Source organism: Mustela nigripes, chromosome 3, assembly GCF_022355385.1.
Source record: "Mustela nigripes isolate SB6536 chromosome 3, MUSNIG.SB6536, whole genome shotgun sequence".
In the NCBI taxonomy this organism is placed as follows: domain Eukaryota; kingdom Metazoa; phylum Chordata; class Mammalia; order Carnivora; family Mustelidae; genus Mustela; species Mustela nigripes.
In genome coordinates this window covers 152,098,553-152,124,615 of record NC_081559.1, presented here as the reverse complement: position 1 = coordinate 152,124,615, position 26,063 = coordinate 152,098,553, and the positions used below count along the sequence as shown (strand labels likewise).

Here is a 26,063-nt window from a genome sequence, read left to right as displayed (position 1 = left end):
CGGGAACTTGCGTTGTAAGAGCCCCTCCAGGTGAACGTGATACAAGAAGTTTAGAAGGGAACCGCGTAATGAGTGTCCCTATGCGGTATTGTCAAAAATGGAGGCAGGAAAAACTCCTAGAAGTGATTAACTGCATATACAGTTAGACATAGATGTCTTCCTATCCCCACTTTCAGAAAAGCCCAAGTATTTTTGCGGTTAAAGTGTAAGCTACAAAGTTGTTTTTATTTTATTATTTTTTATTTTTTTTTAAATATTTTATTTATTTATTTGACAGTGAGAGATCACAAGTAGGCAGAGAGGCGGGCAGAGAGAGAGGAAGGGAAGCAGGCTACCTGCTGAGCAGAAAGCCCGATGTGGGGCTTGATCCCAGGACCCTGAGATCACGACCTGAACCGAAGGCAGCGGCTTAACCCACTGAGCCACCCAGGCACCCCTACAAAGTTGTTTTTAAATAGTTCTTAAGTTCTCAAGTTTTCCTGAATATTGCCATTGAGTGAACTTCCACGTAGCAGGGATTTTAGATTCTGTAGAGCTTAACAGAAAATTGAAGGACTCAGCTTCCCTCCAAGATTATTAAAAGAAAATCTGTTTTTTCCATCTTATTGACAATCTGACACGTTCGTCCCATTTCATGTCTCAAACAGTGAAGCATGAAGTTTCTTTTCTGTTAATAGTTATAACATCCTTTTAAAGGACCTAAATTCCTAAAATGAATGCCAATCCCAGAGAATTGAAATATTTAAGCTGTAAGAATGTTTATAAGTGCTTTCTGTAATTTTTCCTTTATGGCTTTGTTTTTACTTTGAGTTTTCTTGAAGTATTTCAGATCAAATAGTAAAGTGAGCATATCAAATTTTAGGCTTAATCTGGTTTGTATTTAAGCCTTGTGACCTTACTATCATGATTTACACTATATAATGGTTTATGATTAAATCTGACCACAGTAACTACATAGAGGATTTTTCTTACAAGTAATGGACCACGTCACAGTTTTTGTTTTGTTTTTGTTTTTCTAAGATTTTATTTATATATTTATTTATTTGTCAGAGAGAGAACGAGTGCAGGGGGCTTAGAGGAAGAAACAGGCTCTGTGCTGAGCAGGGAGCCTGACTCAGGACTCTATCCCAGGACCCTGGGATCATGACCTGAGCCAAAGGCCGATGTTTAACCAACTGAGCCACCCAGGAGTCAACCAGTTTTTGTACTTTTATTTTGAATTGTAGGTGAGGTCTTATTTGAATATAAAAATCCACGTTTTATAATAAAAAACAAATATAAATTGTAGGTGAGCTTGTGGGGCAGCAGACTCAGATACAGGTGGTGAGGATGTAAATTAGTATGTAATCCAATACTCCCTCACCTGCATAGTAGAACCTCAGCTGGCGTTTCAGTGCCCACCCTAGCACATACAGGGTGCCACTTAACTCACAACTGCAGCCTTGCAGCTCCACAGTACCTTCTGGGCTCCCAGCATTACCTGATTATAGAATCCTTACTGAGCAACTCTTCTTACTGGTGTATCATGTGTTCATATGTCCGGTATGTCATACATTTAATTGTAACAAAGTGGCTAAAGGGACTGTCTGTTGGACTCTTTACTGTGCCAGCTATGTTGATCTTGGATAAGTTACTTTGCATCGCTGGGCTTTGATTGCTCACCTATTAAGAACTTACTTCATTGGTTGTAAGGATTAAATAAGAAAATGCTTCCAAAGCACTTATCATAGTGTCTGGTTCATGTTAATCCCTGAAGAAATGTAAATTTTCATTATTATCAATAATAATATTGTAAAATAATTTACATTTTCTAAAGCAGAAATCTAGAAGGTATGGGTTGAACTGTGTCCTTTGCCAAATTCGTTTGTTGAAGCCCTAACCCCCAGTGTGGCTATATGTTGAAATAGGGTCTGTAAAAAAGTAATTAAGGTTATATGAAGTTTTAAGTATGGGATTCTAATCCAGAAGGGCTTTACCTTATAAGAAGAGGAGCTTAATGTTTTCTGCCAGGAGAGGGTGAAAAGCCAGGAAGAGCTCCTACCAGGAACCACACTGGCATCCACCTCGATTTCAGTCTTCCCAGTCTCCAGAATTGTGAAAAATGTCTGATGTTTAAGCTGCTCGGTTTATGGCATCTTACTCTGGCAGCCCAACCTTACTAAGACAGTATGTCTTTGCATTTCCTAGACACAAAGAAAAAATTTTAATGTAAACTATTCAAAATAAAACTGCATTTCATAAACTAGGTTATCTACCAATAGATCATCCCATGCAAGAGTTTGGTAGTATAATATTCAGTTTTAGAGTATTCTAGAAAACGTTCTAAAAAAATCAGTTTCTCCTCTATGGAAGCCCTGGGAAGCTCAGATATCTTTCAGATTTCTTATCCTCAAACCTATCAATACTTTTCGGTGCAGTGGATACCTCTGTTGCGCTTTCAGTTTGGAATTTTTATCAATTCAATTATCTATTTTGATGGCATAATATGAATGCTTTCTTGACTACATAGGAAACTGGGGACAGAAGCTGGTGCTAGAGATTTAAGAGTAAGTTTGTTCCTGCAGTTTGAACGTAGGACAGAGAGAAAAATACCAAAGGAGGCTGCTTGCTAAAAATATAATTTATTTTTGTGAATTTTGTACCAGTCTGTTGCAAAGAATGGAACTCATGAATTCACTCTAGCTAAATTAAGAATAAAAGGAATTTCTTAAAGGGTATTAACATATTGCAGAATTATAGGTAGACTGAAGACCATAGAGGTAGAACCTGAGAAAAAAATACTCATAGTCACAATGAAAGGGCAAACCTCCAAGGGAGCTGCTGCCTATCTGTGGCAAAGATGCCTGCCAAACTGGCTGCTTTGGCTATAGCTACTGGTTCCAGAACTGTACCTGACATTGCGATACTTTATTTATTGTCTGCCTCCCTCTATATACAAAGGAACTTAGTTTTTCTTTCTTTCTTTAAGATTTTATTTATTTATTTATTAGAGAGAGAAAAAGCACAAGAGAAGAGAGGTCAGCAGGAGAAGCAGACTTGCTGCTGAGCAGAGAGCTGGATAAGGGACTCAATCCTGGGACTCCAGGATCATGACCTGAGCCAAAGGCAGTCGCTTAACCAACTGAGCCACCGAGGAGCCCTGAAACTTAGTTTTTCTTGTCATGGTTATATACCACAGCTCTGAAAACAGATCTTAGTTTGTAGTGGGGATAAGCACGTAGCATCGTAGGTAGCACTCATCCAGTAAACCAGCAGGGCTGATGTTGGATAAGCCTTTAATTAAATGGAAGGGTCAAACATGAATTACAATTCATTTGTCTGTCTCACTGCCTGTAAGATCAACTTATGGACTCTTTGCACTACAAGATAAGAAAAAAGAAAAGTAGAAAATAGAGAGCAGTAGGCAGTGTGACCAAAAAGAGAAGTCATACAGAACTAATCAAGGTTTCCATATTAAAATAGAATATCCAGAAATTGAGGGCAGAAAAGATGGTTGGAGGAAATTTGCAAGAAAAAAAAATGTTCTGAACTAAAGGGAGACATGAGTCTGCAAATGGATAAGACCTACTGAATCCTATGAAGGAAAAAGAAAAAGTCTGCATGGAGGCATATCCTAAAATGTAAGGATAAGAAGAATTAAAAAGATTCTAAAAGCTTCCAGAGAGTAAATATAGGCCCTCCATAAAGAAATGAGAATCTGGATGGCAATAGGCTAACTTCCTATCAACAGGACTGGATATCAGGAGATAAGCAAGCCTGAAAATTCTATGGAAAAAGGATTTGGGGGGCATCTGGGTGGCTCAGCTGTTATGTGTCTGCCTTCAGCTCAGCCCCGCATCAGGCTCCCTGCTCAGCGGGAAACCTACTTTCCCTCTCCTAATTCCCCTGCTTGTTTTCCCTCTCTTACTGTGTCTCTCTCTGTCAAATAAGTAAATAAAATCTTAAAAAAAAGAAAAGAAAAGAAAAGAAAAAGGATTTTGAACTTGGAATCTAAACCAAGCCAAACTATCAATATAATGTGGGGGCAGAATGAAAAAGAAAAACATGAACTGAGAAAGCTTCCCCTGCCAAATACTCTTTTTTAGGATGTTACTTGAGAATGTGGGCTGGCAAAACAAGGGAATTATCCAAGAAATTGGAGCAGGTTGGTTGTAGGAACAATAGGATCAACTCAGAAAAGCAATGAAGGCAAGTCCCAGGAGGACAGTGGAGCAGCAGGCCTGACAGCTCCCCCGACCCCAATACAGATTGAAAGGAGACCTCAGGGCTGCAAGAGAACTGCCCTTGGAAAGAAGAGAGTCCTTGTATGTGACAGTATCCTGCAAGTGTCAGAAGAGCCTATTCTAATGATGCCATGAAGGCAGACCATTTAAGTAAAAGTAAAAAGGCAATTAGAAGTCAAGCTGGGCTGGGCGTGTGTGACTGAAAGTATACAAAAAACGAGTATGGCATAGTCACAGAATGTAAGTCATGTGGGCAGGAGTTGTTTACTGATTTTGTTTTATTTACTGGGGTAACAAAAAACAGAGTAAACAAAAAGGAGTTGTTTACTGATTTTCGAATTTACGCCTCATCGGTAGATGAAGCAAGAATGTCTTACCTATGGTTAACAAAACATATTTTAAATGCTAAGCCTGATAATGGAAAGAGAAAAAGAGGAAGGTATGGAACACAATATTCTTATTTGACAAGGTGATTGAGACTTATAATACCGCTTATAATTTGAAAAGAAATACCATTTTAAGATTATTATTTAGCATCACAAAGGTGATTAATGGAAAAGCTAACACTAGTGGTACAGCTTATTAGGTATTACGGGGGGGGAAATTTGAGGTGGTTTAAGAAATCCTTACTTATATTGGCAGGAAGTAGTATGCAAGACCTAACACTGATTATGTCCAGAATTAGGGGCATAGAAATAGGAGGATACCAATGAGCTAAATGTGACTGCCTCTGGGGAACAAGATTGGGAGGCTTGGGCAAGGATGGGTTGGGGGCTCACTGCTTTGTGTTCAGCCCACTTAAACTGATCCATTCATTTACATGACAAGTATTTGTTGTGTACCAAAAAACGCGCCAGGCACAGGAATGAAACAGAAGATCTGGGGACACAGAATATTTTCTACCATGACAATGCCGAAATTTGAAATACCAGAATTTTCAGTCATCTGACACCCATACCGGGTGTTGTTTGTTGGTATTGTGGGAGCCAGGGGATTAGGCAGCCAAGGAGGAAGGTGCCTGTCCTACCTCTCTCCACCAATGGGGTGGCTGGGCGAAGTCCCGGATTTCTGTGGAAGTGACTTGTGGTTTTGGAGTTGCGAACTGATGTGAGCTGGAGCAGCAGGCATGGTGAGCGTACTGGGACGACTCGCTGAGAGCAGGAGTGAGAAAAGCCTTCTCGTCTCATACAGCAGATTAGCGCTTTTCAAGCATGACTGCATCTTAGAATCACTGAGAACCATTTAGGGAACAATGCCCAGGTATAGCCCCTTCTCTACCACTTATTAAGTGAAAAGTCTCTGGTGACAGGGCTTTAGGCACCTGATTCAGATCATGAACACTGAATTCACGAGCAATGTGTGCAAAATTGATCAAACTGGCAAAGCATGAGAGCTTCAAACCACTTTTCATTCTGATATTCATAGGAGTCTGAGAAAGAGCTGCACTCACTTCTTTGACTTTATGATACATAGTTACAGTGTAAACAGAAAACGTGTAGCTTATATTTCATGAATAAAGTTAATTTATTGGTCAAAAGCCCCCTACATACACATACGAGTTTACAGTTCTCATCTCACCTTTTAGTCCTAGTGCCCCATATGCTGTTCTTTCCAAACATAGCAGAGCAATCTCTCCTTAGGATTTTGCATTGGCTGTTCCCTTTGTCTGGAACACTCTTCCACCATATCCCCATGGCTAACTCCCTCCCCCCCTCAGAGTCACTGACTCAAGTATCACTTTCTCAATGAGCCTGACTCTGATCACCCTGTTTAAAATCGTAATCTGCCCTCCTTGTCCCGGGTTGGTACTCCCAGTCTCACTTTACTCTACTTTACTTTTTTATCATAGCACTTATTACCTTCTAACATATTATGTAATTTGCCTGCTTAGCGTATCCACTGTGCAATGTTTATTTGCTCCCATTAGAATGGAAACCAATAAGATAGGGTTTTTTCCATTTTGTTCACAAATGAAATTTAAGTGTCTGGAACAGTGCCTAATGCAGAGTTAAAACTCAAATATTTGCTAAACTTCAGTGGCCTCTTAAATATCAGTTAGCTCATTATCTCCATAAAAAGATATGTGTTTAGTCATGTTACAATAATTTGTGTTTGGAACATGTTACATAATGTCTTTATGGAGTTGTAAATCTACCCAAGCATAAGTTCTGTCTTCCAGTGAAGCATGCTGGAAATCTAAGCTGGGAGTCAGAAAACCTAGGCCTTAGTCTTGTCTGTTAAGTAGGTATATAATATTGAGCAAGTAAGCTTCACCCCTCTGAGACTCACTTATATAATCTGTAAAAGGCATTTGTTATAAATGAACTCCAAGTTCTCTTCCTCTTCTGTCATACAATGTTTTATTACTAGAGGTGAGATCAAAACACAACATTGAATTTGTGTTGCTTTCTATTTTATTATGAAAGCGGTTAAAATATGCACCAACCTCCACATTTCAAAAGTTGAATTTAGTATAGTGGTTAAATGTTATCCTCCATGGAATCAGACTGTCCTTATTTTAATCCTTGCTTAGTTGCTCATTACCTATGTGTTAAACAAGTTATTAAACATCTTTCAGCCTCAGCTCCTCCTTCTGTAAAATGAATATCATTAATAGTACCAACTTCAGAAGTCATTGTTATATTTACCATGAAATTAGATAATCTGTGTAAAACATTTAATACAGTGCAGGGCTCATGATAAGAGCTCAGTAATTGTTAGTTACTAACTTTTTATGAAATAGTCAACTTAGCAATATTTTCTATTTGTGGAAATAAATGAAGACTCGTCAGATGAGAAAAGCACAGGCTATTTCTGTTCTGAGCTTGCTGTAGAATGGAGTCAGCCACCATCACTGGCATTTTGGCAGACACTCAAAGGCAAGCAGATGAGTGGGAAAGCTTTTAGTGGGAGGGGAAGTTCTCAGGAAGGCCCTGATTGGAGGCTACTGGCAAGGGGTAGTTGTAGGCTGGCCAAGTAGAATTAGGCATCCCATGTGATTGGTTTGGGGTGCATATCTGTTGGGTACTAAGTCAGGAAAACGGAGAAAAAATTGGGGACCTACCAGTTATTTAGCAAATCTTGGACAGTTGGACCCAATTATTACAGAAGTTGGAACCAATTATTACAGAAGTTGTAGTTTAGCTTTCTGGCTTGTCACCAGAGGTAGCCGTCCAGCTTCCTGTAAGACTGACTGAGCAAGCTGGCTTCCTGGGCTGTTGATTGTAGATAAAGAGGTTGGATTCCTGAGCAGGTTGCTGCAGGTTGTGGGTCAAAGTTTTATTTTTACATATGGTCTGGTCATCATCTGTTTGCATATTCAGCCTCTCAGATTCATAAGAAAACAGTCAGAATTTAATTTCCTGCACTGAATGTGGCTTTTTAATATCTCAGAATAATATTAAATCTGGGGACAATTTAATTAACTCAATTCATTAATTTACTTTGATATACTAGTTTTAGCTGTTATTTCAAGTAAGAGTCAATTTAGAGGGCATCTGATGGCTCAGTTGGTTAAAGCATCTGACTCTTGATTTCAGCTCAGATGCTTTAACCTTGATCAGGTCATGATCTCAGAGTCATGAGATCAAGCCCAAAGTCAGTCTCCACACTCAGTGTACAGTTGACTTGAAATTCTCCCTCTCCCTTTATCCCACCCCCACCCCTACCTCTCATGCTTTCTCTCTCTCTTCCTCTCTCTCTCTCTCTCTCTCTCTCTCTCAAATAAATAAATCTTTGGGTGGGGGGAGAGCCAACTTAGTTCGATTGGGAGATTCTATTTGGATGATGACAGTAGCTAAGCTTTATTAGCAAGGTTATGAAGAATATTGACTGGATAAAAAGGGATTGTTTTAGTTTTTTAATAGATCACTTATTTATTTGATTTAAATATTGATATTTTGTTGATACAAACTAATCCAATCAGCATCTTACAAAGTACATTACCTTCCCTTAATCAGTTGTTTTTCTTTAAGATTTTATTTATTTTTTTATTTGACAGACAGAGGTCACAAGTAGGCAGAGAGGCAGGCAGAGAGAGAGAGGGAGGGGGAAGCAGGCTCCCTGCTAAACAGAGGGCCCAATGCGGGGCTCGATCCCAGGACTTTGGGATCATGACCTGAGCTGAAGGCAGAGGCTTTAACCCACTGAGCCACCCAGGTGCCACCCCCTTAATCAGTTTTATACATAAAAAAGGCTTAGAACAAATAAAATTTGTTTCTAATCTAATCTACAAATATAAGTTGTTCCTACCTAATCATCTGCTTCAATAACTCTTTGCTCATTAAATCAGAGAAAAATCTAAAATGCCTGGCAAAGTTATTTCTGGAAAGGGACCCATTTCTGACATTTCCTTCCAGAGGCTTTAGAATTTCAATGTATGCCACCAAATAGGATAATTTCACAAGGACATTGACATTATTTTTTACTTTAAAATAGATTTTTGTTATTTTGCTCCTAACTTTGTTCGTTTCTATTTTTTGAGACTCTTTGGCTTCCTGGGTTAATAAAAAGTGTTTCAAGATATAGCAGTTCTTTTGTCTGTATGGATCTCAGAATCTTTAGAGTTGCTGAACACTTAACAGTGACTTATTTGAAGACTCTCACTTCTATTGAACATCCACTACTATTTTGCATTTATTTCCTATAGATTTGAAAGAAAGAACTATAATGTCAAATACATCACAGATTAGATCACTTGGAAAGAACAGTTGAGTTTCCACCATTATATAATTTCTTCTTGATATGTTTTAACAATAAGAGGAATTGCAAACCTGGCATCCTAAGGCATTTAATAATTATAAACTTATTTTAAAATAAGACAATCTCTATTTATATAATAATGATGTCATCAGATATGTAATATTACTCAAATAACTATATATTTGTCCTTGTTCTCAATCTTAAAACAGATTACTATAAATCCCAGAAATAATAGCTTTAACCATAAATGTGAACACATAGTTATTTCTAAATTTTATGGTAGAATATGTAGCAGTCGTAACATAGTTAAATTAATCCTTTTTTCGGCTGTCTAACTGCCCATTACATTTCTATGACTAGAATCTTTATAGGGTTGTTCTTTTGGAAGGTGGCCAAGGAATGTGCTTATTTGCGTTTTGTCGTTAAGAACCATAATAGAAGGCCATAAAAACTCATGCTAAGTATGCTAGAAATTTAGTGTGGCATCCAGAGCTCAGAACTAGAGTTTGGAATCAATTTCTGTAAAAGTATGTGAAACACATCTAGCTTCTATGAGCAATTCCAGTGAGGGCAGGAGGATCAATTTCCTTCCCTGTTTAAAATCACTACACATGCAAGATTTAATCTCCAGAGTTAACTCACAAAAGACACGGAAAAATTACATAAACTAATTAAATAAAGACCTTTGAGAGATCTCCACTCTTTTCTTGATGAAGAATATATATTTTATTGCAGAAAGATTCTGTTTGGCTTATTTACAAATTTGTCTGCTCTTATTTAATGTACTGTCTCCTTTCATTGTGATTTATATTTTCTCCTTCTTTATAAATATGTCAGAGTATCTATCGTGCAGACTTGATTGTATCCTTTTTTTTAGTCCTTGTTGTGCAAATTATTTGTTGTGTCCCCTGATACACTTTCCGGTGATTGATTTCCTCAAGAAGATACGATGTCAAGTTTTAAACACATCTCCAGCGGGGGTCAATTTGGTGGGGGCTTATGCTGCACACTCGGGTTGTAGATACCACAGCCCAGTTTCACATTTGCTTCTGCTTAGAAGACTGGATGGAGGTCTACCATATCTAGATGAGTTTTAGTGCAAATATCTTGGTTGGGGATCATTTGACCCAAACAGAATGAAGTTTGACTCGACTGCTCCCCACAGGCTGAGGTGCTAGATTCCTTGGGTGACTCCTTTACCACCCAGCTTCCCTGCAGTCTCCGAAGGAGGATCAGTAGCTATAGTTTTTCTGTTTCGTGGAAAGGCCGGCTCCTTATGACTCCCGGTTATATGCAGGAAGTTTACAGGTAGGTCTTTTGGCTATGACATGCTTCATTCATGTTTCTCAGAATCCCAGTACCCTCGTCTCAAGCATAATGTCTAGTTTCAACATATCCATTAGCTGGGAGGACCTTATAACTTAGCATCCAAATCGGGGCACTTTGAAAATAAGAAGGGGACATTGTTTGAATTATTGAAGCAGCAGGTACAAAGCAAACGAGTCCTTAGCAAACTAGTTCGTGTGTGGTAAACCCATAGTCACTCTGAGGTATTGGCTTCTGCTCCCGCTCACTACTCATTGCCTCACATTTTCCATTTCTTTACTTCTACAGTGTGGAGATTTTCCTGTCAATTTCTAAACTGATAGTGCATCCCAAGCTTCCATTGTTAGAGTTGATCCGTGTGTCTGTATTAGGGGCAAGGGGTTCTTCCAATATCAACTCATTCTGAAAATTTATTAATTTCTTTAATATATACAAGTCTCCCTGGCCCTTGTGAGATCCAGCTGAGTCTGTTAGCTATTTCCTTATTATCATAATCACATTTACGGGAATCCTGGATACAAAGATGGTAAATAATTTTACCCTTCATCTCCCTTGAAATAATTGACTGAATTTTGTCAAATATTATATGGTTTCTGAATGTTCATCATTCCTAGGATAAAGTAATATAGTTCTTTTATTTCTTTCAAAAGAATCGAACTAGTACTTTGAACTTGAATTTAACTTGAATTTACCAAAATGTACAATGCTGAATAATACTTTATTGTTATTTGACATTTAATTACAGCAAATAGAACTACTTTGGCAGTAGAATTTCACACCTAATTGCTCAATACTCTGAGTCAGGATTCCATTCTACAGCAGAGGGACGAGCAAAAGCCAAGAAAGTCCTGAATAGACTGAAATACAGGAAAACTAACAGAAAATGACACCCACACATGCAAACAAAGCAGACCAGTTTTTCAATCTGAATGAAATCAAAATGGGCAGGAGGGTTTTGGCCGGCAATAGGAATCTAGCGACCAGAACTGGGTCCTGAGGTGGATGAGCTGCACACGTCAGGCAGAGTCCACACGTGAGCTGAGCTTAGACATTCATGGCACAGACACAAATGAAGTGAGGCCAAGTGGGTCATAAGCTCTCAGGAAGAGGCTACTGGAGTGCGTTCATTGTGTTCCACTGCCCCTTCATTCCCCTATTTATTGTTCATTCCTTCTTTCCAACCTGACCATCTGTTATCCTCTGAAGACTCTCACTCTTGCCAGTACTCAGGACTGGCAAGAACAAACCTGTTGCAAAGGCAGCAGTTGGCAATGAGCCTCCATTAATACAGCTTGACTTTATTACAACTCTGGTAACTGCCTTCTCTACCTCTCCCACTTCTTCTCTTCCAGCTTTTCTCTACTGACCATACTCCAGCTTTTCTTCCAGATTTATGTATCTGTCTGGGAGCTCCTACCATCAACCCATCCTGATGGGTTTTGTTCAACAAAGCTCTTTACTTCCTTACATTGTGGAATGGCCCAAACCCCATGGATTTCATTCATGGATGTGTTACTCTTCTCGGCTTCATCTTGTGAAGGTATCATTTAGAGCCAAGACTTGAAATAAAACAGCTAAAGCTTTATTTACTCTATTGACAGAAGGCAATATTATCTTCTTTTTCCATCTATAGTCTTTTGATTACTTAAAAAAGTATCATATTTCTGGGGCACCTGAGTGGCTCAGTCAGTTAAGTGTCAGCTACTTGAATTTGGCCCAGGTCCTGTTCTCATAGCTCCTGGGATTGAGCCCCGAGTTGGTCTCCCCACTCGGCAGAAATCTGCTTGGATACTCTCTCCTGCTGCTCCTTCCCCCACTCATGCTCTTTCTCTCTGTCTTTCAAATAAAGGAAAATACATCATATTTGCGATTGTGGCAATACAGTTACTGCTTCTCTGAGTTTCATAATATATTAACCGGAACATTGAAAGAGGAACTGTACATCTAAAGCAAACACACAGAAATGACATGGAAACACACTTGTGGATCTCACCTCTCCTACATATTTCAATCATACACTCTGGAAAACTCCAATGGGTGCCATTGTTCTCTTTCCTGTCTTTGATTCCCTAGCCTACCTGCACAGGTTAGGATTCCTTGACAATAAATCAATTCATGCTCCGTTGAACAAATATTTTCTCTCAATACCTGCTTTCCTTCTTCTGTCCAAATCGTATTGTAAAAGTCATCCCTTCACCAAAAATATGAATCTTAAATTAAGCCTTTGTAGAGCATTTAAGGTACATGGTCTATTTTAACTGCTGTTTAACATCTTACCCTTAACTTTCTGGTGATCTCCAAATCCTAGTAGTTATAGAAATACACCAAGATATTTCTTGCCTTGAGTCTTTGTACCAGCTTTCTTTTTTCACTGGAATGATCTTTTCTTTAAAGAAATTGCCGAGTAGTATTCCATTATATGGTTTTTGGTTATGGAAACGACTATAACAATTTGCCAGTTGAGGGACATTGTAGTTATTTCCAGTATGCAGTTATGATGGATCAAAAATTTAAAAGTAAAGCTGTTGGAAACACTTGCAAGCATGTCTATGTGTGTTTTCATTTCATTTGGGAAAGACCTAGGAGAGGGATTGCTGAGTAGTAGGGTAGCGTATCCTTACCTTTAGAAACAAATTCAGACCTATTTGCCAACAGTGCATGACAGTTTCAGTTGCTCAATATCCTCGACAATACTTGGCGTTGTCAGTCTTTTTAGTTTTAGATATTCTGGTAGTATATAAAGTAGGACCTCATTTGGGTTGTAATTTGCTTTTCATGAATGATTAATACTGTTGAGCATCTTTTCATATGCTCACTTAGATTCTGAATATAAGTTCTTTCCACAGAGGTTCTCTTTATAAGGTTCCACTCAACTAATTCCTGTCAGTATTCCCTGGGACAATAAAGATGGGCAATTGCTTGGGAAGTCATGCTATCAAGCCTAGATGGCTTATCTCCACGTCTCATGAGAGAGAATAAGTTAAGCCACAGTTACTTTGGATTTCTCTGTCTAGTAGCTGAACTAGATACCAATCCAAATGGACTACATCATAGTATCTGGCCTATTTCTTCTTAACCTCCTAAAGAATTCGGTTAATTCATTTCCTTCTAATAGTTGATATCAAAATCAAAGGAGTTCGACTTGAAACATTAGTGGAGCTCTAGGTGATGGGGAACGTGATTTACATTAATGTAGGGGAAGAATTACAAGGAAGAAAATTTTGGTTCAGAACAGGGAAACTTTCTAAGAGTAAAATAGCTCATGTAGAAGGAAGGAGCTGGGGGATTTTGGTTCGGTTGTGGGCTGGCATTTGCTAACTATGCAATCCTAGACGAGTCACCTCAACTCTCACATTCTGTTTCTTAATGTATAAAACAGGGATAATTGTTGGTATCTCTCTTCAAAGGACTTTTGTAAAGGTGATAATATGTGGAAGGTCTGTACAACTGCAACAGTATTGGTAATAAGACCCACTGCAGAAGAAGTAATGATAGAAATTAAAAATAGGTGTAGACAGTAGCACTGGTCAGTATTCAGCATGCTGCCTCAGGAAGAAGGGTGCTTCCTGCCTCCTGAGGTAATATTCCAGCAGAGGCTGGACAACCAGCCCTTAGCATGTTGTAGAAAGGAATCTGTTGGACAGAACTTCGACCATCTGGTCTTTAATGTTCTTTCTAAGTCTAAGCCTCTGTATCTATGTTATTGTCAATCACTGTATGCTTTTTCTGGCCCTTTGGCAAAATGCTACAGTCAGTACCAGAGGAAGCAGGGACACGGTATAAAATAAGAGGTAGTGAGATATTTTAAGTACTCTAATTGTGAAAGCTGTTCATTGAATTTCTACCACCTCCTTCGAAACACTATTAGTGAATAGAAAGTGGGATTCAACTTCAGTTGCTTTTAGGAACACTGAGCTGAAGTTGATCCTTGTTAAAGATAAGGCATGGATATAATTTGGGGACACAGAGCTCACATTTTGCAATACTTGGGAGCAACAATTTCCAGGGTCACTGGTATTTTTCATAAAGTTCCTAGGCTGATAGGAGCTATATCTGAGTAAATCAGTCAACAAGCAACAAATAAATGCATAAGCTAAATGACTGATATAAGTTATAACAAGAATGAATTTGTTAAAGTATAAATTTATATTGTGCCCAAAGACATGGACAAATATTAAGGGGGGCAAATAGAATATTTGAAGTTTAGTAAATTTATCAAAGTTAACATTGTGGGGTGCTTGGGTGGCTCAGTCATTAAGGAGCTGCCTTTGGCTCAGGTCATGATCCGAGAATCCTGGGATCGACTCCCACACAGAGCTCCTTGCTCAGAGGGAAGCCTGCTTCTCCTCCCTGCTTCCCCTGCTTGTGCTACCCCTCTTGCTGTCTCTCTCTCAGCCAAATACATAAATAAAATCTTTTTTAAAAATTAAATAAATAAATAAATTAAATTAACATTTTGGGAATAGATGTTTGGGGGCTTATCAAATTATCTGGAATGTTTTAAAAGCATTTATATTTAAAAAATTTTTCAAATATGTTAAAGCTAATAAACTTCTTCCTTTAAAAATATATATTTAAATTTCTACTTTTTTTTTTAAAAGGTTTTATTTATTTCACAGAGGTCACAAGCAAGCAGAGAGGCAGACAGAGAGGGAGAGAGAGAGGAGGAAGCAGGCTCCCTGCAGAGCAGAGAGCCCGATGTGGCGCTCAATCCCAGGACCCTGGGATCATGACCTGAGCTGAAGGCAGAGGCTTTAACCCACTGAGCCAGCCAGGTGCCCCTTAAATTTCTACTTTAGACGTAATACCTGGTCATTACATAAAGTTAAGAAAAGAATAAACATTTCTATAAAAAGAAGAAAATAAGAATTATAAGAATCATACCACTAAATGTAAACACTTAATATTTTTGGACATTCCCTTCTGCAAGATACATACAATATACAGACATATAAATACATATACCCATATAAATACATAATATATACATACATATATACACTTTTATTTTATTTTTTTTTAAAAGATTTTATTTATTTATTTATTTGACAGAGAGAGAGATCACAAGTAGGCGGAGAGTCAGGCAGAGAGAGAGAGAGAGAAGCAGGCTCCCGCTGAGCAAAGAGCCCGATGCGGGGCTCGATCCCAGGACCCTGAGATCATGACCTGAGCCGAAGGCAGCGGCTTAATCCACTGAGCCACCCAGGCGCCCCCATATATACACTTTTAAAATGGGGATCTTGCTGGGGTGCCTGAGTGGCTCAGTGGGTTAAAATGGGGATCTTGCTTTCATTAGATATTTTTTTGAAAATCATACGGTAATACTTTCCGAATGGTACACTCTATATTTTATATCTAACATGTTTAATAGTATTCCCTCTCGCTGAATAATTGGTCATAAAAAAATGGGACTGACTTAATTATCTAAACCAGGGAAGTACCATTCTGAGTTCTTTTGTGTGTTTTTTAATTCCCCAGTGCAATGTAAGTTTGGGTTGGCTGAGAGCCTTGAGGTCTTTTCGTATCAAATCCAATTGTTTGCAGACAGCTAGGGCACTGTGGCCCTATCTATCAAGGTCCTCTTCCTCCTCACCATATATGGCCAGGGTAGGAGAGCAAGAGGAGAAAGCAAACCATGCTGTGTTCTAAAGGATGTCACACACTCCCAGACTGTATTAGGTATAAGAAGGAGGTTCTTTTTTTTTTTTTTTTAATTTTTTTTATTTATTTTTCAGAGGGAGAGCGAGCACAGGCAGACAGAGTGGAAGGCAGAGTCAGAGGGAGAAGCAGACTCCCCGTGAAGCAAGGAGCCTGATGTGGGACTCAATCCCAGGACGCTGGGATCATGACCCGAGCCGAAGGCAGCTGCTTAACCAACTGAGCCACCCAGGCGTCCCGAAGGAGGTTCTTTTAAGTAAGGACGTAAGATAAGTTCTGGTAAAGGTAATTCTTTACCAGAGTTCTTTATCTGGACTCAAACAATCTTGAAATGAATGAAAGAAGCTAAAGGGGCAAAGTTGTACTTTCTACAGAAGATATTTTAAGAAAAATGGATTTGATCTGAAAATATAGACTCAGAAACATCAGCTGGATACAATTGTAAAGGAAAAAACTCAAGGGTCATATGTACCTTATGTTTCAGGAAAAACCAACCTCATAACTGTAAATATAATTTATATTTATATAAATATATATATTTACATATATATAAAACAATTTTTTTAAAGATTTTATTTGATGGACAGAGAGCACAAGCAGGCAGAAAGGCAGGCAGAGAGACAGGAGGAAGCAGGCTCCCCGCTGAGCAGAGAGCTGGATAGGGGACCCGAGCAGAAGGCAGTGGCATTAACCCACTGAGCCACCCAGGTGCCCCGCAATATAACAATCTTAATGAAAAATTAGAAATGCAGGGCACCTGCAGCGCACCTGGGTGGCTCAGTCATTAAGTGGCTGCCTTTGGTTTGGGTCACGATCCCAGGGTGATGGGATAGAGCCCCTTGTCGGGCTCCCTGCTGGGTAGGAAGCTTGCTTCTCCCTCTCATGCTCCCCCTGCTTGTGTTCCCTCTCTCACTGTGTCTCCCTCTGTCAAATAAATAAATAAAATCCTAAAAGAAAGGAAGAAAGAAAGAGAGGGAGGGAAGGAAGAAGGCAGGAAGAAAAGTTAGCAATGAGTTGGTTTAACAGGAACACAGGGGGCTGGGTGGGCTGGGAACCAGGACTGAGGGAAGGCTCATGCCTCCCCTTGCCCACAGCCCACAGCTGTCTTCTTCATTCCTCAGAGAAACTGGATGAGGCCTCTACCATTAAGATAAAGACTGGGTTCACACCATGAACCTACAGCCACTTCCAATTAATTCAAATGTCCCTCACCCAGGCCCAGAGAGTGCAGAGCTGTGATTCTTTTTCAGACTTTTTCTTCAAATGAGCCTTTAATGTGAAAATGAGCCACATCTTAGGATGCTGTTACCCCTTAGATATTTTTTGGACTTGTTTTTTATTATATTTTATTTAAATTCAAGTTCGGTAACATGCAGTACATTATTAGTTTAGTGATTCATCGTTGCATATAACACCCTGTGCTTGTGACTTCAGGTACCCTCCTTAATGCCCATCGCCCAGTGATCCCATCTCCCCACACCCCTCCCCTCCAGCAAGCCTCACTTTGTTCCCTATAATTAAGAGTCTGTCATGCATTGTCTCCTCCTCTGATACTATCTTATTTTATTTTTCCTTCCCTTCCCCTATGATCCTCTATTTTGTTTCTTAAATTCCACATATGAGTGAAAATCATATAATTGTCTTTTGACTTATTTCACTTAGCATAATACATTCTAGTTCCAACCACATCATTGCAAAAAGATTTCATTCTTTTTGATGGCTGAGTAATATGTCATTGTAGATATATACCATATCTTCTTTATCAGCTCAGCCATCGGTGGACTTCTGGTGCCACCCCTTAGATATTACGTTAATTTGGTGAAAACAGTTATAAGCCAGGATGCAGAATGTATGACGGGCATGATTCTAAGGGGTCAGCGGGTGAGAATAGGGAAGGGGAGCACAAGATAATTAACACAGAATGCTTGTCAGGCACTTCTAAGAGCATTATACATACTAATGCATTTAAACTACATAACAATATGCAGGAAATTATTCAATTACAAAATAGATTTCATTTTTTATTACATTATACTAAGTCATTTTTGCTTATCAGTCAGTTGACATGAGTGAAGCAGAGGACGATCTAATTCTTGAGTTGCATCCAGTTGCATCTTGAATTGGGAAGCGTGTAAAAGTAGTTTAAGAAGGGTGGATAGGTAACTGCTTAGAGGGGAAGGAGGCCTGAATAGCTAGCTCTAAGTTACTAGGCTGCTCACTGACATTCTGAGTGTGCATGGGTTTTGGTTTGTGACAAGTGAGTTATTACTTTTTCTTTTTTTAAGATTTTATTTACTTGACAGAGAGAGATCACAAGAAAGAGAGGCAGGCAGAGAGAGAGAGAGAGAGGAGGAAGCAGGCTCTCCACTGAGCAGAGAACCCTATGTGGGGCTCGATCCCAGGACCCTGAGATCACGACCTGAGCTGAAGGCAGAGGCTTAACCGAGCCACCCAGGCGCCCCGAGTGATTACTTTTTTACCCTCTACATGTAGTGCCTTCCTAACACAGCTGCTTCTCCCAGGTTGTTTCCCTCCTCTAGAATGTCACTGGCTACTGGCTGAAAGTTTACATTAAGTGCTATCAACTAGAAGCAAAAATGCTGAGTTTTACTTACAAACATATCAAGAGATTAGAGAATGCTATTGCATGGGAAGTGAATAAAAGCAAACACCAACAGAGCCTTCCAGAATGCTTTACATAGATCAACATACGGATTCCACAGCACAGGCTGTGAAAATCCACACACACAGCACAGAGAGGTTAACTACTTTGTCCAAGACCACACAGCTCAGACGTGTTGAAGTCATGATTCCAACCTTCCAAGTCTGGCTTTCCAACCCACTCCTTGAATCACTGTTTGCTGAGAACATCAGTTCTCTGCTCACCCAGATGTGAACATGCCACTGCGGTTCTCAATTTCTCTGTTTTCTTTTCCTTAATTTACCCACCTTAGTAAGTTGAGAGAGAAAACTGACGTAACATGTGTGACTGTGTATATGACACTAAGAGATGTTTCTCATCGTTTTAAGCGTGAAGCTCTAGCAGTAGTGCGATTTCTCTTTAAAGCTAACATTATATCGGGACTGCCTTCTATTGGTGGTGGAACCTCCAAGCGGACTCTGCAGCCGGCTTCGGTGGGGGGGGGGGGGGGGGGGGGGGGGGGCTGAGCCCTGGGCTGGAGATCCCTCCCAGCACTGATCTACTGAAGGTGCAGCACCAAGTGAGGTGAACCTCGGTGGGGTCAATGGCCCCAGAGTGTGGTTAGGACTTTGCTGGTCGGCTTAGTACTGTTCTACGCTCTCCTTCTCCCGATTCTTTTGATTTTAATTCATTTGTTTTTAATTCTTGTTTTAATTGAAGTATAGTTGACACACAATATGAGTTTAAGGTGTACAACATGCTTTGACAAGCATATACAGTACAAAACGCTCACCACCTTACCTGCAGCTACCGTCTGTCAACAAAGAACGTTATTATAAGATTTTATTTATTTATTTGACAGAGAGAGATCACAAGTAGGCAGAGAGGCAGGCAGAGAGAGAGAGAGGAGGAAGCAGACTCCCTGCTGAGCAGAGAGCCCGATGTGGGACTCGATCCCAGGACCCTGAGATCATGACCTGAGCCGAAGGTAGCGGCTTAACCTACTGAGCCATCCAGGTGCCCCAAGAACGTTATTATAATATTACTGACCATATTCCCTAGGCTGTACTCTTCATCTCCTGGTTCTTTTTATTTATTTTTTAAAGATTTTATTTATTTATTTATCTATTTATTTATTTATGAGAGTGGGGAAGGAGACAGAAGGAGAGAGAGCGTGGGCAACAGTGCACAAGGTGGAGGGTGGGGGGGTGGAGGAGAGGCCGTTGGCATAGACAGAGAGAGGGAGAGGGAGACAGAATCTCAAGCGACTGGGCACTGAGCGGAAGCCCTGGGCGGAGCTGGATCTCACCACCTGGAGATCATGACCTGAGCCAAATCAAGAGTCGGCCACACAACCCATTGGGTCACCCAGGCGCCCCAGCATCTCATAGGTGGCTGCTACTGCATCTGTCCTGACCCCTCAGACTGCCATGGACTCTGTCTTTGCTCCACTCTGTTGTGCCACATGTGATGAAAAGTTAGAAATGTGGGGAGAGATGGTTCAGTTGTGCGGATGGTGGGGGAGGGGAAGTACGCTGGGAAGGAATAATCTAGAAGCAGCATAGATATAACTTCCGCTCTTGGCTGTGGTTTACTCACTTACTCAGTCAAAAGCAAAATCACAGCAGAAAGCATGTGAATCACAGAAAACTCACTTAAAAATTGTTTAACAGGGCGCCTGGGTGGCTCAGTGGGTTAAGCCGCTGCCTTCGGCTCAGGTCATGATCTCAGGGTCCTGGATCGAGTCCCGCATGGGGCTCTCTGCTCAGCAGGGAGTCTGCTTCCTCCTCTCTCTCTCTCTGCCTGCCTCTCTGCCTGCGTGTGCTCTCTCTCTGTCAAATAAATAAGTAAAATCTTAAAAAAAAAATTGTTTAACAATTGGTATAACACAGAAGATAAAAATTAAAGAATGCATGTATAAACCAGAATATTAGCCTAGATGGAAAAAGAAGGGAAGCTAATCCTACCCTCTTCCTGGTCACATGCCTTGTCAGTTACTGTAACAGTTCTGAGAGAGGAAGTAAATTATCTTAAAATAATGCCCAGACCTCCTGCCAGCCAGCCAAAGGAAAAGATAAAACCTTAGATTTGCAGTTTTTGTTGTTCTTAGAATTTAAAACTTTTGATTAACAGTCAGATGATGAGATTATCTATTTTCTAGGTAGTTTCATAAATAAAACTATAACATATACAATTCTTAAGTTGCTTTTTGAACATTGGGAAAAAGCATAAACCAAATATTCTGTCATAGACAGTTATTCTTTAATTTTTGTTATTTTTAGTGTGATACTTTATTAAACAATTTTTTAAAAAGATTTTAATTATTTATTTGACAAAGATCACTGGTAGGCAGAGAGGCAGGCAGAGAGAAAGGAAGGGAAGCAGGCTCCCCATTGAGCAGAGAGCCCCATGTGGGGCTCAATCCCAGGACGCTGGTATCAGGACCTGAGCCGAAGGCAGAGGCTTTAACCCACTGAGCCACCCGGGAGCCCCTTATTAAACAAATTTTAAATGATTTGATTCTTCTATGATTCACATGCTTACTGCTGTGATTATTTTTTTTTTTTAAGATTTTATTTATTTGTCAAAGATCACAAGTAGGCAGAGAGGCAGGCAGAGAGAGAGGAGGAAGCAGGCTCCCTGCTGAGCAGAGGACCTAATCTGGGGCTCGATCCCAGGACCCTGAGATCATGACCTGAGCAGAAGGCTCAACCCACTGAGCCACCCAGGCGCCCCTGCTGTGATTATTTTTGATGTTCACTATGGTTTTGGTTCCTGTGCACTGAGATTACATTGGACAATTGAGTCTTTTTTCAGAATGTAAAAATAAAACATTTGCATCAGTCAAATATGAGGAAGACATACTGTTTCTATTTTGTAGAATTCCTGTAGAATTGGTCGGGTTTCTTTTTTCTAAAAGACAAAATATACTTCATTGTTTACTTATCCATAATCATCCCGATTATACTATTTGGGGCAGGGACTGTGGGCCTCTGGGAGTGTGAGGGATATGAAATCAGGGCGAGTTTGGGAGGTAACATAAATGGCTCTAATAATATATGCAAGCTTTTAGCATTTGATTCTATTTTGGAAAAAAAACAAGTTTAATTCTAAAGGAAAAAACTCGTCATGTGTTAGCTGAGTTCTATTTAAAGATCCTGGTATTTTTAATTATAAACATCGTTCTCTCTGCCTCTGTGGTCCTCAGCCATAGGAATATGTTGTGCAGAGAGAAGACCACTAGATGCAAGGTCAATAATGTAATAAATGGGTTAAAAAGACAGAAGGTAAGTGGTCTGCAGCTAAATCAAATAAAGTATATAATACAGGTTCACCATCTCTTATATGAAACTCTTGGGTTCATATGTGTTTCAAACTCTTTTTTTAAATACATGCCTTTTGGGTGCCAGAGTGGCTCAGTTGGTTAAGCATCTGCCTTTAGCTCAGGTCATGATCCTGGAGTCCTGGGATTGAATCTCAGATCAGGGTTCCTGATCAATAGGGAGTCTTTTTCTTCCTCCACCTCTGCCTGCCTCTTTCTCTCTCTCTCTGTGAAATGAATAAAAAAAACTTAAAAAAATTAAACATCTGCCTTTCATCATGTACATTATAACCTTATCAGGGGTCTGAGAAAGCACCCTATAATCAAACTCATTAATATGTTTACAACAAAATACATAATATTCACACTATGTGACATAAATAAAGACTATGAATAACCTCACATCATTTCAGGCGGGTTTTGCTGTCTGATGAGTTTATACCAAAATTAAAGAAAAGCATTTAGTCTTCAGAATTTTTGTGTTTTGTAATTGAGGGGACAATAGACCTATAAGGATGCCACAAGGCAAAATATTATATTTTTCTCTAGTTATAAGCGATGTTCTGTCCAAAATAAAACACATATTTTTAAAGTTACTGGGGCTTTTTTTAGTGCAAATTCATTCCAAGAGGAAAGAAATAAATGTCAAATTTATTTTTTCATGCAACTTCAGATATGTTGAAATATCTTAGAATAAAGAAATGCAAGGATATCTTGTATTTTGTAAATACTGACATTTGAAATAGAGCTGTAAATATTGATATTTGATATAGAGCTGTGATACTGCTTTTTAACAATGTTAATGCACTCCAAGTAAAATACTGGACTAATACCTACTGTTACCCACCTTACAAATACACAATTTATTACGAAATAATATATCTGAGATTTGGCATAAAAATGTTAACAAACAAAAAAAAGAAGTGGGTGTCTAAATGAAATAAGATTGGCAAAATATTAGTAATTGTTCAAGCTGGATAATGAAGGTTCAGTAAATCATTCTATTTGGGGATATGTTTGAACATTTACATAATGAAAAGTTTTGCTCTTATTCTTTTAGTACAGAAGAACAAGTTCTCCTTTAGCACTCTTAAATTTTTTTTTTTAAATTTTATTTATTTGTCAGAGAAAGAGAGAGAGCACAAGCAGTGGGAGCAGCAGGCAGAAGGAGAAGTAGGCTCCCCACTGAGCAAGGAGCCTGATGTAGAATTTGATCTCAGGACCCCGGGATCATGACCTGAACCTAAGGCAGACGCTTAACAGACTGAGCCACCCAGGCTTCCCAGCACTTCTAGATACTGTGTAATTCTCTTTTCTCTGAATTTGCATTGCGATTCCACAGTTCCTACATACTTTTATCTTAATGTGATTTTTAAGCTTGAAAATCTTTTTTTTTTTTTTAAAGATTGATTTATTTATTTATTTGACAGAGAGCGATCACAAGTAGACAGAGAGGCAGGCAGAGAGAGAGAGGAAGGGAAGCAGGCTCCCCGCCGAGCAGAGAGCCTGATGTGGGACTCGATCCCAGGACCCTGAGATCATGACCTGAGCCGAAGGCAGCGGCTTAACCCACTGAGCCACCCAGGCGCCCCTTAAGCTTAAAAATCTTGATCACACTTTCATACTTCTCTTCAACGATAGTCATAGAAAATGAAATTTGAGAAGTTATTTTCTAAGATTCTAAAGCTCTCAGTACTACAAATGTCTCCCCAATTGAGATTTTAATACAATCATAATTTGTACGTAAAATAAATATATTACATAAGATGTATGCTGTTTTGATAAATAAAAGCTACAATTTTTTGGACTTCCACCTTTTCAGGAGAGATGGATCTGCATCTTAATTTTTTTTTAAATTAGTGTATCTCTATGAGAATGATATTATTAATTACTAGAATGAGATAAGGTTCTAGTCTCATCAGTTCTATTCCCATTTTTAGGAATATTGAGTATTTTGAAATATCCCTCCTTTTAATATTTATATATTTAGTGCTGAGAAACTATATTAGTGAAAAGATAGAAATGTGAAAAATTTGTAGTAGCAATGTCATTTTGAAGTCTTTCACATCATATATACATAAAAACTCCACAATAATCTATTATTAAAATAGACCTATTATTAGAAGTTATTTTAAGTTCTATTAGCTGACAAGTTAGATTAGGCTTTCCTTCTCTTCTGATGAAAGCAAATTATTAGAAAACATCTCAAAAATTAGCACTACCCAGTCATTAGAATAATTCACTTTCTCAGCACTAACTTTAATACAAAGGTTTGCTTTGCCACCTTAGAATTGTTCATACCTGAAGCATGATAGACTTTTGTAAAAAAAAGGAGATGAGCCATTATCAAGACCTCTTGGGAAAGAATGAAGATAAAGATTTGATGAATAATTCCCTTAAAATAGCCACATCGTCTTACCTCACTTTTTGACTTAAAATTATTTTTAAATTTAAGAAGTTAAAAAAGTAATATAGGTTGGTTGAGGGAAAAATGGTCAAATGAATTAGATGTTTATAATGTTAATGTTTATAATGTTATTTCTCACCCTTGTATGTGAGTTCAAGTTTAAATGCTTGACTGGAAACTGGGGAAAAGGCCTACTCAAAATTAAGAGGCAAACCTTCTATGAAATCTGAGATGAGAGGAAGAACAGAGGACCAAAGCTAACCATGGGTAAAAGAAAAGAGTTCTTCACAGTAAATATTTTTCTTCTTTTAAATTTCTGCTGAATTCTAAGTTTCCATGGTGGGGAGTGAGACAGTTTATTCCAAAAGGCTAGGTTGGAGTAGAAGATGCAAATGTTCATGAATTGAGTTTAGCTGAGTACTGTAGATCTGTGCCAAGATAAAAACAACAAATGGGTGAAGAGTTAGAGACTAACCAAAATCAAAGAGTCGAAAGTGCATCATCAAACCGAGGCTACTGAATCAATCATCTGGGGCATAGAGAAGGAACAGACACAATCCAGTTGGGAATAAATAGGGAAGATATGAATTGGAATTCCAGTGAGTGGTCTGTTTTCTAGAATCTGAGTACTTTCTAAACTCTAGATATCTCACAAATGTTTATTTATATCTTGCTTTCATGAATGGCTTGGGGCACAGCCAAGGGTAATTTGTCCTGGTTTAATGAATTTTTTTTTTTTTGGCTTAAAATAACAGGATTTATTATGTCTTTTGATGGTTTCTGTTGATAGTTTAATGAATTTTGACAGAAGCAGAATTCTAATAAGAATTTTAGCACCTTAGATTAAAGCATCTTGAAGAGTTTTCTGTTAAAGTGTAAATGTGCCTGGAAGGATGAATCATCAGTCCTTAGCTAGAGTGAAATGAGGAACTTTAAAAAAAAATTGTATTTATTTATTTGTCAGAAAGAAAGCGAGAATGAGCACAAGCAGGGGGAGTGGCAGCAGAAGGAGAAGCAGGCTTCTTACTGAGCAAGGCACCCACGTGGGACTCAGTCACAGGACCCTGGAATCATGATCGGAGCAGAAGCAGACAGTTAACCGACTGAGCCACCCAGACACCCCTGAAATAAGGAGCCTTAAAACAAAATGTATGGTGCCTCTTCTACTTGTCAAAATTTATTGTGTCCTTAAAACTGGTTCAACTTTATGGTATATAAATTGTACCTTAATAATTCAAATGAAAAAAATCAAGCAAACAGAATGTTGCACCTTTAGGTTTTTAGGGTGGGAAGAAAAATTTTCAATTGAGAAACAATTGGACTGAGTGGTTTCCAGCTCTGCTTGAGTTTGATCTGCTCGTTGAGATTTTCTCCTCAGTTTCTGCCCATGGAAAACTTCTTGAAGAATGTTCTGCTCTCAGTTCTTAAAATATTTACCCCTTTGACTTATGACATATTTTCATTTAAAAAGTTGGAAATGATTAAATATGATCAAATCTGACAGAATTTAATGTCTCTTCCATAGCTACTTTTCCCTACAACTTTCTCCTCTTAGATGTAACCATTTTTAACAATTTCAGTTTTTATCCTATTACACCTTTCTTTATGCAAATTCAGATATACATATCTTTTTTTAAACCAAATTGTATCATGACTAACATATTATTCTGAAACTTGCTTTTTTATTCAGTGACATATCACGTGTATCTTTCTACTGCTTATACATCTACTCATTATTTTAAGCCTAAATTTTATTCTAGTGAAAGAATGTGCCACAACTTTTAA

General features: G+C 38.8%; 1 long non-coding RNA gene across 1 annotated transcript in view; it reads left to right on the top strand.

Moving 5' to 3' along the window:
* The window catches only part of LOC132014143 (uncharacterized), a 26,662-nt gene extending 599 nt beyond the window's left edge, over positions 1–26,063 (top strand). Inside the window, exons 2-3 of the long non-coding RNA XR_009403226.1 lie at positions 15,986–16,164; positions 25,243–26,063. This is a non-coding gene — a long non-coding RNA (uncharacterized LOC132014143). The remainder of the gene's footprint in view (positions 1–15,985; positions 16,165–25,242) is intronic.